Source organism: Schistocerca gregaria, chromosome 4 (assembly GCF_023897955.1).
Source record: "Schistocerca gregaria isolate iqSchGreg1 chromosome 4, iqSchGreg1.2, whole genome shotgun sequence".
In the NCBI taxonomy this organism is placed as follows: Eukaryota; Metazoa; Arthropoda; class Insecta; order Orthoptera; family Acrididae; genus Schistocerca; species Schistocerca gregaria.
Window position 1 is genome coordinate 320581180 of NC_064923.1, and position 15374 is coordinate 320596553.

Sequence of the window (15374 nt, forward strand, 5' to 3'; positions counted from 1 at the left end):
ATGAAATCATTAAGTATTTGGTTATATCATCGCTAGTCTCACTGAACTCTTCTGAATTCTACACGTCATGTGTGGTCTGGCGTCTCCTTACCAGCAACAGGGCCCAGATTCAAACTAGTCAATTCCCTAAAAAACACGCCCAGAGCGTCGTTGCGCGAAAGTGGTAGGGAGACACGATACAGAACAAACAGACACCACCATGAATGTTTAGAAAATGAACATATAATTCGGGATAAATCGTTTCATATTTGTTAAATCCAGAACAAATAGGTGTCCCGAATTACTTTCGAAATAATTAGGGATAGAGGTAGGAAAATCGTGACTGCAAGAGATAAGAAGGGACGGAAAGATGGATGATTACCTCAAATGTGAGCAGTGTCTGTAGCACACAGGTTATCTAAGCTATACTCCAATTCTATGTCCGGTCTAGGATCTTCTCATTAAAGTGTGCTCTTCCTGCTCTGATGCGAACTCACTATTCGTGCAAGTCCCGCCCGAAGAAAGAAATGTAATGGAGTTCTGCAGGGTCTGGGCGTCAGATCTGGTCTGCAACAACCGTTCCACACATTGTGCCAACCGCTAGAGGGTGACCAGAGAGTAGCTAACATGGGAAAATAAGAGACAAAATCAGCTCTAGGTGTATGTGAACATTATTCCGTAAACCGTCCCTTTCTACCTATTCCCATTTCTGAAATAAACTGATAAAAGTTGTAAAGGTCAATTTGGAAAACACAGTATGCATATAGGAGACTGTGTAAGCGTGCTTTCCGCTGCGTTTCTAATAGACCAAAACGAAGAAACTATCTATGGTTCGTTCCTCCGATGATAGATTTTAGCTATGGTTTATTACAGCCTATTTCTAGTCAAGCGAAATTTAACAAACACGAAAAATGGTCCAAGCTTACCCCGGATAGCTGTATAAAAAACCCTAAAGAACGTTTCTGGACGCTCTCAAAATTACAACTAATCCGGGGAAATCCGGACGTATTGCAGCCCTAATTGTGGAGGCAAAGATAATCGGAATGGTTTCTTTAATGGTATGTGAAAAAGAAACGAATCTTGCCTCTTATTAGCGACAGTTTGAATCCCTTTTTATAGGCAATGTGTGATGTCCACAGATGCAAAAACGTTTAAATATTCAGCCACTTATTTATGTGGAAGGTAAGTAGTTTGCACAGAAAATTACGTTACCAGCCACATACTTAGCCGCGACGTTCTCAGTTTTACAGCTACCGGGCGTGAGTCGTGCTTCGGTAGCTCAGTTGGTAGAGCACTTTCCCGCGAAAGGCAAAGGTCCCGAGTTCGAGTCTCGGTCGCGCACACAGTTTTAATCTGCCAGGAAATTTCATATCAGTGCACACTCCGCAGCAGAGTGAAAATCTCATTCTTGAAACATCCTCCAGGCTGTGGCTAAGCCATGTCCCCACAGTATCCTTTCTTTCAGGAGTGTTAGTTCTGCATGTTTCGCAGAAGAGCTTCTGTAAAGTTTGGAAGGTAGGAGACGGATATTGGCAGAAGTAAAGCTGTGAGTACCGGGCGTGAGTCGTGCTTCGGTAGCTCAGTTGGTAGAGCACTTGCCCGCGAAAGGCAAAGGTCCCGAGTTCGAGTCTCGGTCGGGCACACAGTTTTAATCGGCCAGGAAGTTTCATATCAGTGCACACTCCGCTGCAGAGTGAAAATCTCATTCTGGAAACATCCCCCAGGCTGTGACTAAGCCATGTCTCCACAGTATCCTTTCTTTCAGGAGTGTTAGTTCTGCATGTTCGCAGAAGAGCTTCTGTAAAGTTTGGAAGGTAGGAGACGGATATTGGCAGAAGTAAAGCTGTGAGTACCGGGCGTGAGTCGTGCTTCGGTAGCTCAGTTGGTAGAGCACTTGCCCGCGAAAGGCAAAGGTCCCGAGTTCGAGTCTCGATCGGGCACACAGTTTTAATTTGCCAGGAAGTTTCAGCTATTAAATGGTTCAAATGGCTCTGAACACTATGGGACATAACATCTGAGGTCATCAGTCCCCTAGAACGTAAAACTACTTAAACCTAACTAACCTAAGGACATCGCACACATCCATGCCCGAGGCAGGATTCGAACCTGCTACCGTAGCGGTCTCGCGGTTCCGGACTGAAGCGCCTAGAACCGCTCGACCACTCCGTCCTGGCTAGAGCTATTAAAAATTCACAAGCACATATTTTCAGGACTGTCTGTATGGCGTTAGGTATCTATATGGGGATAGGAGAGACTATTTAAAACTTACTAGTCAGTTTTAAAACCGTTTTATATTACAATTATCTCTATATAAATTGGAATTTTGTGCTTTTTAGTCTTGTTGGTGTGATATTTTTTAACTGATTTAAAAATAAAAATTATCTGATTACAATAGAATCACATAGAATTACAGTTATAATCATTTAAACAAGCCCCCAGAGGTGTTTGCGGGCGATTCACTTGTTTTGTGACGTACTATACAATCAGTACTGTCAGTACTGCAGAAGCATGGATGTGGATTACGACGTTTCCATTGTATTGTGGTAGGATACGCGGCAGTTCTTGGTGTATATTCTTTCCCTGTACTGGTGCCGCAAGGGGTGGCCACTCTGTCTTGGGCGCCTTGCCACGATTCGCGCGGCTCCCCCCGTCGGAGATTCGAGACCTCCATCTGGCATAGGTATGTGTGTTGTTCTAGCGTAAGTTAGTTTAAGTTAGATTATGTAGTGTGTAATTCTATGGACCGATGACCTCAGCAATCTGTTCCCATAGGAACTTACCAAGAATTAACAGATTTTTGGACCACTTCAACAGTCTTCATCCCCGTATCTACGGAGGTTGAAAATGATGGAATGCTTCCGTTTGTAGACGTTATGGTTTATAAAAAACCAGATGGTACTTTGGGACGCAGTGTCCTCCGAAAGCCGTCACACAGAGATTGGCATCCTAAGAGTTGTCATCCACCACACCAACGCAGTGGCGTCCTTAGGGCTTTGGTACGGAGAGCATATGCCATTTCCGACGCAGACAGCTTAACCCAAGAACTTGAGCATTTGATGGCTGTTTTTAAGGAAAATAGATACTCCCAGAAGCATATTCGTCGGGCTACGGAGTTTGGACCATCTCCGGAGGTGTATGAAGAGGAACATAGATCTGTGGGCTTTCTTCCTTATGCTGGAGGCTTATCGTTTAAGATTGGACCAGTTTTAAGGAATTTTAATATTAAGAGTGTGTTCTGTCCACCTTCTAAGATTAGGGCTCTACTCGGCTCTGTGAAAGATGATTTGGAGCTTAGGAAACCAGGCGTGTACAAAATTCCTTGTCAATATGAGAAAGCTTACATTGGCCATTCGATTCGCACAGTGCATGACAGGTGTGTGGAACATCGCCGTCATTCGAGGCTACAACAGCCGGAAAAATCGGCGGTAGCGGAACAGTGTCTAAATGAGGGACACAGTATGAAAGTTGATGAAACTGTGGTAGTTGCCAACATTTCCGGTTTTTGGAACAGAGTCTATAAAGAAGCGATTGAAATTAGGTTGGCTGATAATTTAATCAGAAGAGACAATGGGTTTCCTCTTAGCAAGACGTGGAATCCCGTATTATCTCGCATCAAAACTGAACGTTCTTCGGTGCGGCCTTGATTGCGATATATCGTTGCCAGCAGTGTTTCACTAAGGGTGGCGCCACTTCCCTGTCTTGGAAGGCAGACACCGTGATGGGCGGCGCATGCGCCGTGTATTGAAAGGTGGCCTATACAGGACGTCGATTTGCGACCTGGCGTCAGTTCCCAGCGGGACTCATCAGCAGAAGCAGCATTTTCTTGAAGAATGCGACCAGTTGGATCGCCGAAATATCGAGTCAAGTTGATTTTAGGATCCGGCAGCAAACCCGGAGAGACTTTCAAGTCCTTGTACAGGCCTCTGATCTCTGGCGATCGCTAGCCAAAACTTGCCTCCTAGTTCCTATTGCTACTGACGTAAGTGGGAATTACTACCTCCATAGCTCGCAACACAATGTCATTTGCCCGCTAGTGACATGTATTACAAATAGCGATGTACAGCTACCTAGACCGTCATATGTAAGTGTAGACTGCGGTAGCTCTCCTAGTAGCCTAGATCGTGTCTGCATTACCTTTGCATTAGATGTGTTACATATCTATCGAGGTTTAACTCATATTGATTGCTTTGTTTACGCATGCTATCGGTCATCTTATTAGATTCGACAAAAAGTGGAAAGCTCTGAACCGTCTAGAAATTGAGTGAGGCTGTACGAGAGGGCCACGAAACCTAAGAAACGTTTCTACACTGCATAGCGGTCCTCCTGTCTGTTACCTAATAATAGTGTTTACAGCAAAGCTGAACTAACTCAGATTTCGAAAATTTTTGATCTGTAACGTGAAACAGGGATGTTTTAGTAAAAATTTAAAAAATACGAATTTAACATAAAGGCTAGAAAACTCAGTTTCCCCCAAAAAGGTAACATTTCAATAAATCTGGAAAACAAAATACAGGATGTTTCAAAATGAATATACAGGTTTTAAGGCTTTGTAGCACGTGTTACATTCCCATTACAACTATAAATAATACACCAAATGAAAGAGAAACACAAACTGTTTTTCTTACAATTATTCAGTGTGAATACCGGTCACATATCGACTCGATAGGCGAGTTGTTCCGAAAACCTGATCACTGTGTCAGGAGTAACTGTTGGAGTAACACTGTTCCTAAAGTCGGATATATCAGCTGGTATCGGAGGCACATACACGGAATCCTGTTATTTTGTGAACGTGGAGGTCATGCACCAAATGCTGTGTCAACCGGCCCCTAGCGCCCAGTCCACCGGTCGGATACAACGTCGTTTAAACAGTGGCTTACTGAGTTACGCCAGTGAGGCGGCGCACCATCTTGCTCCCAAATAAAGATGTGTTGTTCCCATTGGGGCACGGGCCATAGATGTAGCACACCAACATAATAAACATCAGTTACAGTTGATTCACCGCAAAAGAAATGCCCATAAACATTCCGCGGGCATATTTCTAAGGCCTAAGCGTGAAAGACTCGCTCTTGTTCAACTCGTCTTTCAGTCACTCTTTGTCATTCCATACTCTTCACATTGCGCATAGGTATACAACAAAAGTGTTTGAGTTGCTCTTTCATTTGGTGGATTATTTACAATTGTAAGTTGAGCGTAATAAATGCTACAACGCCTTAAAACCAGTATTTTCATTTTGAAACTCCCTTTATATGAAACATCACTTCAAAGTTCTTCCAGCTTATATAAAACCTGTTTCCATTATTCATAAACAACTTTCGCATTTATCAGTAATAACAAGAAACTGCTGTCTTTGATCGTGATGAGCAAGGTTCTTCTGAGTACAAAATAACAAATAAGAATTATATTGATATTTTATGTTTGTCCATGTAACCTGTACTTGCATCTAAAGTAATTACTTCGGTTAGATAAAAGTGAAATCGTTACGTGATCAAAAAACTTTTATTACTTCTAAAATGACGTTTATATTGTCTTAGAATATAAACACACAGAGGACTAACAGTGAATGATATGCGGTTCTATTATGTGAAAATAAAAATGGAAGTCGTCGGCTCCCACTTTCTCTCTTACAGGCACATCTATGTTGCTTTCCCTACCAATACTACCCGGTAATTTTATTATTTACTACGTCTTTTAAGTACTGTATCAAATATATTGAAACGTAGTTTTCATAGAGCGCTACTCCATTTCTCAAAGAAATAAGGATTATGGCTCCCCCAAGATAATGTGTGTTTATAGAGTCCATATACCGATGTCCAGAGTGTCTTTACGAATTTAATTGCAGTCCACATGTGTTTTATTACACCATTGTTTACACAGGTGATTCAAGTACTGAAGTGCATGTTTCAAGCTGTCGTACCTTTACTGAAGTATTACAGCAACGTCTGCGTGCAACGAGGTCTCTTGAGGTGCTCTTATTTGATATTTTCATATATTCTTGTACATACAGGGTGTTACAAAAACGTACGGCCAAACTTTCAGGAAACATTCCTCACACACAAATAAAGAAAAGGTGTTATGTGGACATGTGTCCGGAAACGCTTAATTTCCATGTTAGAGCTCATTTTAGTTTTGTCAGTATGTACTGTACTTCCTCCATTCACCACCAGTTCGCCCAATTGAAGGAAGGTAGTGTTGACTTCGGTGCTTGTGTTGACATGCGACTCATTGCTCTACAGTACTAGCATCAAGCACATCAGTACGTAGCATCAACAGGTTAGTGTTCATCACGATCGTGGTTTTGCAATCACTGCAATGTTTGCAAATGCGGAGTTGGCAGATGCCCATTTGATGTATGCATTAGCACGGGGCAGTAGCCGTGGCGCGGGTACGTTTGTATCGAGACAGATTTCCAGAACGAAGGTGTCGCGACAGGAAGACGTTCGAAGCAATTGATCAGCGTCTTAGGGAGCACGGAGCATTCCAGCCTATGACTCGCGACTGGGGAAGACCTAGAATGACGAGGACACCTGCAATGGACAAGGCAATTCTTCTTGCAGTTGACGATAACCCTAATGTCAGCGTCAGAGAAGTTGCTGCTGTACAAGGTAACGTTGACCATGTCACTGTATGGAGAGTGCTAACGGAGAATCAGTTGTTTCCGTACCATGTAGAGCGTGTGCAGTCACTATCAACAGCTGATTGGCCTCCATTGGTACACTTCTGTGAATGGTTCATCCAACAATGTGACAATCCTCATTTCAGTGCAAATGTTCCCTTTACGGATGAGGCTTCCTTCCAACGTGATCAAATTGTAAATTTTCACAATCAACATGTGTGGGCTGACGAGAATCCGCACGCAGTTGTGCAATCACGTCATCAACACAGATTTCCTGTGAACGTTTGGGCAGATATTGTTGGTGATGTCTTGATTGGGCCCCATGTTCTACCACCTACGCTCAATGGAGCAAGTTATCATGATTTCATACGGGATACTCTACCTGTGCTGCTAGAACATGTGCCTTTACAAGTACGGCACAACATGTGGTTCATGCACGATGGAGCTCCTGTACATTTCAGTCGAAGTGTTAGTACGCTTCTCAACAACAGATTCGGTGACCGATGGATTCGTAGAGGCGGACCAATTCCATGGCCTCCACGCTCCCCTGATCTCAACCCTCATGACTTTCATTTATGGGGGCATTTGAAAGCTCTTGTCTACGCAACCCCGGTACCAAATGTAGAGACTCTTCGTGCTCTTATTGTGGACGGCTGTGATACAATACGCCATTCTCCAGGGCTGCATCAGCGCATCAGGGATTCCATGCGACGGAGGGTGGATGAATGTATCCTCGCTAACGGAGGACATTTCGAACATTTCCTGTAACAAAGTGTTTGAAGGCAAGCTGGTACGTTCTGTTGCTGTGTGTTTCCATGATTAATGCGATTTGAGGAGAAGTAATAAAATGAGCTCTAACATGGAAAGTAAGCGTTTCCGGACACATGTCCACATAACATTATTTTTTCTTTGTGTGTAAGGAATGTTTCCCGAAAGTTTGGCCGTACCTTTTTTTAACAACCTTTATTACTTCCAGTTATTAATTTTTATTAATAAGAGTAGTTAATATTGTACTACTTTGTTGTAATCCTTTACTTCAGTGACGAATGACGTCATAATTTTTCTAGTGTTTTTTGTACATAATCCACTGCAGTTAGAGCAGACTGACGCCCCAGATTAATCGTGGCGTCGGTGTCGCCTGACACAGTTTAGAGCGCTACATTCCTGGCGCGCTGGTTAACATGCGAGGGAGGGAAGCGGCTGTTAATGCTGTTCCACCAGCCTGCCAATTAATTAAAGTACGCCGGAACGGAGCGGCAGGCAACTTCCTGCGGTCGGCAAACACTTGAGGCGAATGTGCACGCAGTAGCTCGTCGAAGCTGACCAGGAGCGTGATGTGCGTCCACAGACGGGCCTGCCCAGATGCTTCACCAAGCAACAGCTGCCCGTGGGCTGTGGAGGCACGTTCCTCTAATGCGAGGCCATTCTATAAAGTAGAGTCCAAAACTACACTGACAGCGTGAGTTAGCATATGACCACACAAATAAGCAGTATGCTATTCATACTTAGTGGAAAAGCGCAAATAGAAGGAAGTGTGTGCCAAAACTTATTTTCGTCAGACACGCAAATTTCATCGCACTCAGTTTATGGGGAAAGAGCAACTCTTTTAGTGGTAGATTCCTTGAAGATCTTCCTGCGTTTCTTTTTAGAACTACTAAAAAACTGAGATATAGTAGTTGAAACCAGTCGTATTAGGTTCACCTAATACACTACTGGTTATTAATATTCGTATAACAGAAAAGATAGCAAAAATGCGATTCTGGTGATTGTTTGTGTAGAGTGTAGAGAGAAGAATAAGTAAAATTTATAGGTGTTTTACGGGTGTATAAGGTGCGAAATGTGGTCACAGACCTGCCACGTCTTACTGCCATAGTTGCTCTAACTGCCTGGGCATCAAGTTGATCTAAGTCTGGCTGGCCGATCTGCAGTACGCATCATTCTTCTGACCTCTTTACTTTCACCTTTTGCTTGAAGAAGGACATGAAGCTAATTATCAGATGTTATATTATTATGATCTCGTCCTTCAAAAATTAGCAATCGCGGGGGCTACTACTTAATAATTATAACTTCGAGAAGCATTCGCGCCGACTGGCGAGACAAATACTCTCCACATGCAGCTCTCACATAATTAGTAATCTGAGTTATGCTCTACTTCCCTCAAAAACTGCAAATAGTCTTGTAACCGGTACGTATCACGCAAACCACCTAAAGCATTAGTACATCATTCGTCCAATATTTGAGCCTCATAGCTAAACGAGTTATTCTTACAGTCTAATTCCATACCTTAAATTTCGCACATTCATGGTATGAGGGATACGTCGATTATTTACAACCGCAATATGTCAGTTGCTGACGGCAACCACGTGACGCAAGGGAAACATCTTTCTGTTACGAGAATAAGCTGCTGCTGCCGTTTTGCGTCCTCATTTTGCGCTCATATGTTTGTTAATTTTCTTTGTGACACATTATTAGATTTTCTTCGCTGTAAACAGTATTTTCTTACCATATGTAGCATCTTATTGCAAAATGTTCAATATTTTTTGAGTAGTAGGTAAAAGATACTTAATTAAGAGATAAAGGTACATTGCAAACCTCGATTGCATCCGCAGTGTGTCTCGTTTGTAAAGAAAATTGTTCCATTCATTCATGCTATTTTCTGTAATGCTTTCCCACCCAAATTTGCATTCATTAAAGTTCGTTCTGTTTCAGGTTTGTTTTACCACCAGTGGAAGTTGTATATCAAACAGAAATAAATACAGTGTGGATAGGTTTCTTATAAAGAGTAGTCTAATAGGCAGCTTATTGTGGTTTCACTGAGTGGAAGATCGAGCAGAGTAGTGCAATGGTTTGCATGCAGTACTCGCGTTCTAGAGGACGACGGCTCAAACCCGCGTCCGGCCATCCTGATTTCGGTTTTCCGTGAGTTCCCTAAATCAGTCAAGGCAAATGCCGAGACGGTTCCTTCTAAGAAGCACGGCCACATTCCTTCTCCGTGCTTCCCTAATCCGAGCTAATGACCTGGATATCGACAGGACGCTAAACACTTATCTCCCCCTCCTCCTACTCCTCAGAGGACGAGCAGCAGACGGCGCTATGCTGAGCTGTTTTCGCAGTCGCGTCAGCCGCACCACACTACTTTCCAAGGACTGTTTAGGTGTTGTATATTTTAGTGATACCGCACTACCGGCGTTTTCACTGTTGTGAAGGTACTTTCACACAACCAAAGGTCACTGGAGTGATAAATAATAATTTCATTATTACTCTGTAACGTATCACCGGAGATCATGGACTGTTTATTTATTTGTCGTTTTGTTTTTTAGACACACTGAAAATAAAAACCTAGAGCACATAGCGTCCCATATACATATAAAATCTTGTGAAGGTGGTACAGGCCGAAAAAAATCGATTTTCAGTTTTCATCATATTTCGATAGATTAAGTTTTCATTTAAGTACTCTGAAAAGGATTTTACTGAGAATTGTTTTTGAGCATTTAAATGGCATTTTCCTACCATGTGTGTTTATGTGCACGCCCACTTTTCTGTTATCCACATTACTGCATATATTTTAGACCTTTATATCCCCTACATTGCACGTCAAGATTTTTTTTTTTTTGTGATTGCGAGTAGTTGTTTGCGTGTGTTGTGTTTATTGAAGATGACGAAACTTAAACGCATTTTCAAGAAACGACAATTTAGAGGAAAAAAGTTTAGAAAGCCTTCAGTACAAGAGGTTATGTCGCCTGGCAACGATGTTTCTAATTGAAATTCTTCAACAAGTGCATCATCAAAGAAGCTCTCACCGCTTCTAGAGAGTTACAACGAATTTACTGTAAATGACAAGGGGTGCAGTAACATCTTTATAAATTTGAGAATATTATCAGCCGGACGGGGTGGCCGAGCGGTTCTATGCGCTACAGTCTGTAACCGCGCGACCACTACGGTCCTTAGGTTAGTTAGGTCTAAGTAGTTCTAAGTTCTAGGGGCTGATGTCCTCAGATGTTAAGTCATCCTTCCATAAGTCCTCTACTGATGATAAGCCATGTCATGGCATGTGTCTATCAGGAGAAAATTCGTGGTGCAAATACAACAGGGCTCAGGAAGCTGGAGAATCTTATTCTCACCAACATCCTCTTCCTGCTCCTGTTATTACAGCAATTAAACCTGTATTCAGAGAGTTGGCTCATACTGACCTAAGGAAATGTCTGCATGGGCAGACACAGAACCCAAATGAATGTTTCAACAGCATAATTTGGAACCGCCTTCCTAAAACTGTATTTGTAGGCATGCATACAGTGAAATTAGGAGTTCATGATGGTGTTATTACATTCAATTGTGGTAATATTGGAAATTGTCGGGTACTGAAAAAGTTGGGAATTAATGCTGGTGAAAATATGATCACTGGGTTGCAACATTGCGATAAAATGAGTATAGCCGATGCAGAAAGGTCTGCATCTAATATGGCCAAGAAAGCAAAACAAACATCCAGGAAGGTGAAAAAGAAGCTGGAAGACCTGCTACAGGCCAAAGAAGGGCATCATATACAGCAGGACAGTTCTAATTAACTATAAGTAATAAATTTCAAAAATTTTCTCTAAAGTCAATTTCCTGCAGACTAAAATTTTCATTACATATGCCCAATTATATCAGAAACTATCTTAGGTGAATGAATGAAATTTTCAGAGACTCTGCATAACATAAAAAGCCACCTCTGGTACCACGTTCACTAATATTCCCCCCTTAGGAAGTTCACAAAAAATATTTTCTGCAGAAAAAACTTAATATTTTTTGTTAATAAATATATAAAAGTATTTCTTAAACACTATAGAATGGATAATGTAGATTTTAGTACAGTTGACTCTGTTAGAATCATGTAACATACAGTAAAAACATTAAGGTCCTGCATCAAATAATTGTTTCAGAAATGGGTCAAATACTTGCCCAAATTAACATAGATAGGCAGGGTGTGGTCCCCTTAAAAAACATCTAGAGCGTTTATGTAACCTCCAGGCATCGGAGTTGCCGGCAAGAATCTACCTCGTATGATCTTCTGTGATGGTCTTCTGTGATCATCTTCTTTGACGTGTCTGATGGTCTGCTGTTTGCGCAGTCACAAAGTGGGCATTGTCTTTCACATTTGTGTAAAATAAACGAGCATCTACCATGTTGGATTCTAATCCTGTTTAGCACTTACCAAGTTTCGAGTGGTTTCCGGTAGATACAACGCACATTATTATTTCGTTATCTATTTCGTTTTTGGGCCCTTGCAATAGTAAGGTTGAACTCATCTTCTAGAGTGACCTTTGTATTGTTGGTGGTGGTCTTACACCAAAACACTCACGAAATTTTGTTGGTGGAGTTGGCGCTCACCATGTGTACAACATTCTAATATTCAAATGCCACTCGGACTAATTCATTACTCACGAAACGCTAACAGCAGATTTCTAAAAACAATTGTACTAACAAGCCATTACATTCTCAGATTGCGACGCAACACGTCTTTGCTCTCCGGAGTGATTCGATGAAACTGTCTGCCATACACTTCAGCCAGAGTTGGAGAGCTGTCGTGCAGATATAGATGTAGCTCGGCGAGTTAATAATAGAGCCCGCGAAATCTAACGATCTCCATGGCTCGCAGACAGACGATCAGAACTGAAAAATCAGCGGCCACTTTTCCTTCACTTGGCTTTTCCTTTCACTTATTAGACACAAAAGCTATAATTTGAATTTACAGTCAAATTCTGGTGAACAATAAATGCGAGAATCGTATTTTCATCCATGGCGATCTAATTTCCTATGTGTGTCATTAACAGCTTTATGTTCAAATGTGTGTGAAATCTTATGGGACTTAACTACTAAGGTCATCAGTCCCTAAGCTTACACACTACTTAACCTAAATTATCCCGAGGACAAACACACACATCCATACCCGAAGGAGGACTCGAACCTCCGCCGGGACCAGCCACACAGTCCATGACTGCAGCGCCCTAGACCGATCGTCTTATCCCGGAGGGCATTAACAGCTTTACTATGGCTGCAGTCTCCTAGCAAGACACAGGTGATACGAAAGCTATATTTAAGATAAGTGTCAGTGCGAGGGAGACGGAAACGGTCTCTCTATACCAACCCTCGGAGAGAAGAAGCCACTTGTTCCGGCAACCAATCAGATGCATGCCTCATAATACCAACAAGTGAACAGCGTTGAAGAATTTCCATTCAGATTGTGTCGATGTGGTAAGACGGAGGGCTCCAATGTGATATTTACTAACGGAAAGATGTACTCCGATGTTTTGATGAGGCTGAGAAGAGGCGTTAGGCACGAACGCCCCCATAGATGAGAGAAACAGGCTAGTTTCAGGGTCATTGCAGTGTGGGCATTTCTGACAAGAAACAATATAAGAATTTTTTTAAATGATGTCGTATTTGGTTTTAGTTGTTACTGTCATTTCACTATTGCAATTTTAGCATTTGTGACATTTTCAAGCATGTACAAAGCATAATACAACGCACTGCGGACAATGTAATTTGAGATTAACAGTATGTGCAACCAATTATGCAGTTTGTTAACATTCGCAGAGGCAACTTACAATGTTTTTGACATACAGATTGACAATGGGCAGAGACAACAACTTGATAAGTACGCACATCAAAAACCAAACAGGCATGAGACTGTGTTTTATGTATCGTAATTTTGAGTGGATTATGTATATTGCCAAAGGTTTACACGCCTAACGTGTGCACTTGTAATCCATTAGAGTAAATGCCTAAAACAATAGAGAAAGTTTGTTCACTAAGAATGCATCTTGTTTGTTATTTGTAGGCACTGTCCGCAGCTCGTGGTCTTTCTCGCTTCTCGCGCCCGGGTTCCCGGTTTCCCGCCGGGGTTAGGGATTTTCTCTGCCTCGTGATGACTGGGTGTTGTGTGATGTCCTTAGGTTAGTTAGGTTTAAGTAGTTCTAAGTTCTATGGGGCTGGAGACCATAGATGTTGAGTCCCATAGTGCTCAGAGCCATTTCAACTCTTTTTTTTAAGCCGCTGTAAATCTGTGTCTTCTGGAGCGTCCGTTAATCTGCCTTCTTCTAGTCTATGAAGTAACTTTAAAGATTCCTCGATGTTGATAGTATTATGATTGTAGGGTCGTAGATGTGCACTAAATGCGGGTTACAATTCTCACTTATGTTTGTGTGCTCTATAAATCTGATGAAGAGGCATTTAACCGTTTGTCCCAAATAGAAACTTTTACATAATCACATTTGGTATTATAAACTGCTGATTGTGCAAATAATTTTGTTTTGTGGGTAGAATGCGAGGCTACTGTTCCTGTTTGTTGCTCGTGTGGAACCCGATTCGTATAGGTCTATTAGTTTTACGAAAATTATGGGCTCTTCTGTCTGATAGGTCACCATAATACGATAAAATAGTTTACTTCATTATTTTTGCCTCTCTTTATAACCCTTATGAACAAACGGACAACAGCAGTAAATATTTCTGAATTGGTTTGCGCATTGACTATGATGAATTATAGGTGCACACTTTAAAATTGTGAAACTGTCATGATGGAAATAATCCACTCAAAATTACAGTGCTTAAAATAAAGTGTCATGATGGATAATGTGTTGCTGATTGGTTACTTCCGATGTACATTCATATTTCGTTGTCAGCTCTGTCCCCTGTCAACCGACATGTCAAAATCTATTAATTTCATATTACATTGTTCTCAATACGTTGTATCATGCTTTTTACATTCTTGGAAAAGTCACACATGCCGAACTTGCGATAATAAAATAAAAACAATGACATCTAAGAGCAAATATGTCATTTAAAAATAGCCTGTAGAAGCTGTGGACCCATATTAGAAGAAAGTAATGAACGTGAAAACAGACCTCTGCTCAACCGACTCGCCTGATCTGGGCACCTGCAATTTCTATCTCTACCCAGAAATTCGCTTTAACCTCAAAGGGCGGCGTTTTGAATCCACGGAAAAGATTTAAGGGGAAGGGCAACTAATATTGAACGCGATTCAGCGAACAGACTGCTTAAAAGAAAAATTGTTGGAAGCATTGCGTAGAAAAACGATGGGTCTACATTTAAGGCGAAGATGGAAATGAAAGCTGTAAGAAAATTTTCTGATTTTTCGCAGATATTCACTGAAATTTTGTGTATCACCTTGTACGTGATCTGAAATCACCGCGACTGGTCTATCATCTCCAAATTTTGGTCTCCATTATCGTCGTGTACGCGCCACAGCTGGAATGGTTGGAATTATTTATAACTGTTCTTACATGACCGTTAAGACAGTAATTTGTTATTTATTTTCTAAATTACCTTTTGAAAAAGCCTAAAATTTAAGCTTACGACAGAAGTTTTCCCATTTGTCGTGTATGACGGAAGCAGCGCGTTTCACACGAAAATAAGACTTTAACACATTGCGTCTCTCATACGCTCTCAATCTGTAGCTTACCCAATACATTTTCTTAACTCGGCAACGATCGTTCTGACGCTAGGTCATCAGGAGTACATGATTCACGCAATATGGCTTTCTTGTGCTTTGTGGGCCGCTGAGAACTCTCTGCTGACGCCAACTTCGCCTCTTCTTGTCTGCAGGCTGCATCGGTATTTAATAAACTGGCCTTAAATAACAGGGCGAGTTAAATTAGTCTGTTACAAGCTGTACAATCGCTGACATTGGTCTGCTTGGTTCTATATTTCTCTCTCTCTCTCTCTCTCTCTGAACAGACCTTGGAAGGCCCAACGGTACCGACCGGCCGCCGTGTCATTCTCAGCC

General features: G+C 41.8%; 1 non-coding gene across 1 annotated transcript; it reads left to right on the forward strand.

The window, feature by feature from the left end:
- The first annotated feature begins 1546 nt into the window (after window positions 1-1546).
- Trnas-cga (transfer RNA serine (anticodon CGA)) lies at window positions 1547-1621 on the forward strand. The gene has a single exon. It is a non-coding gene; the product is annotated as a tRNA-Ser (tRNA).
- Window positions 1622-15374: the final 13753 nt, after the last annotated feature.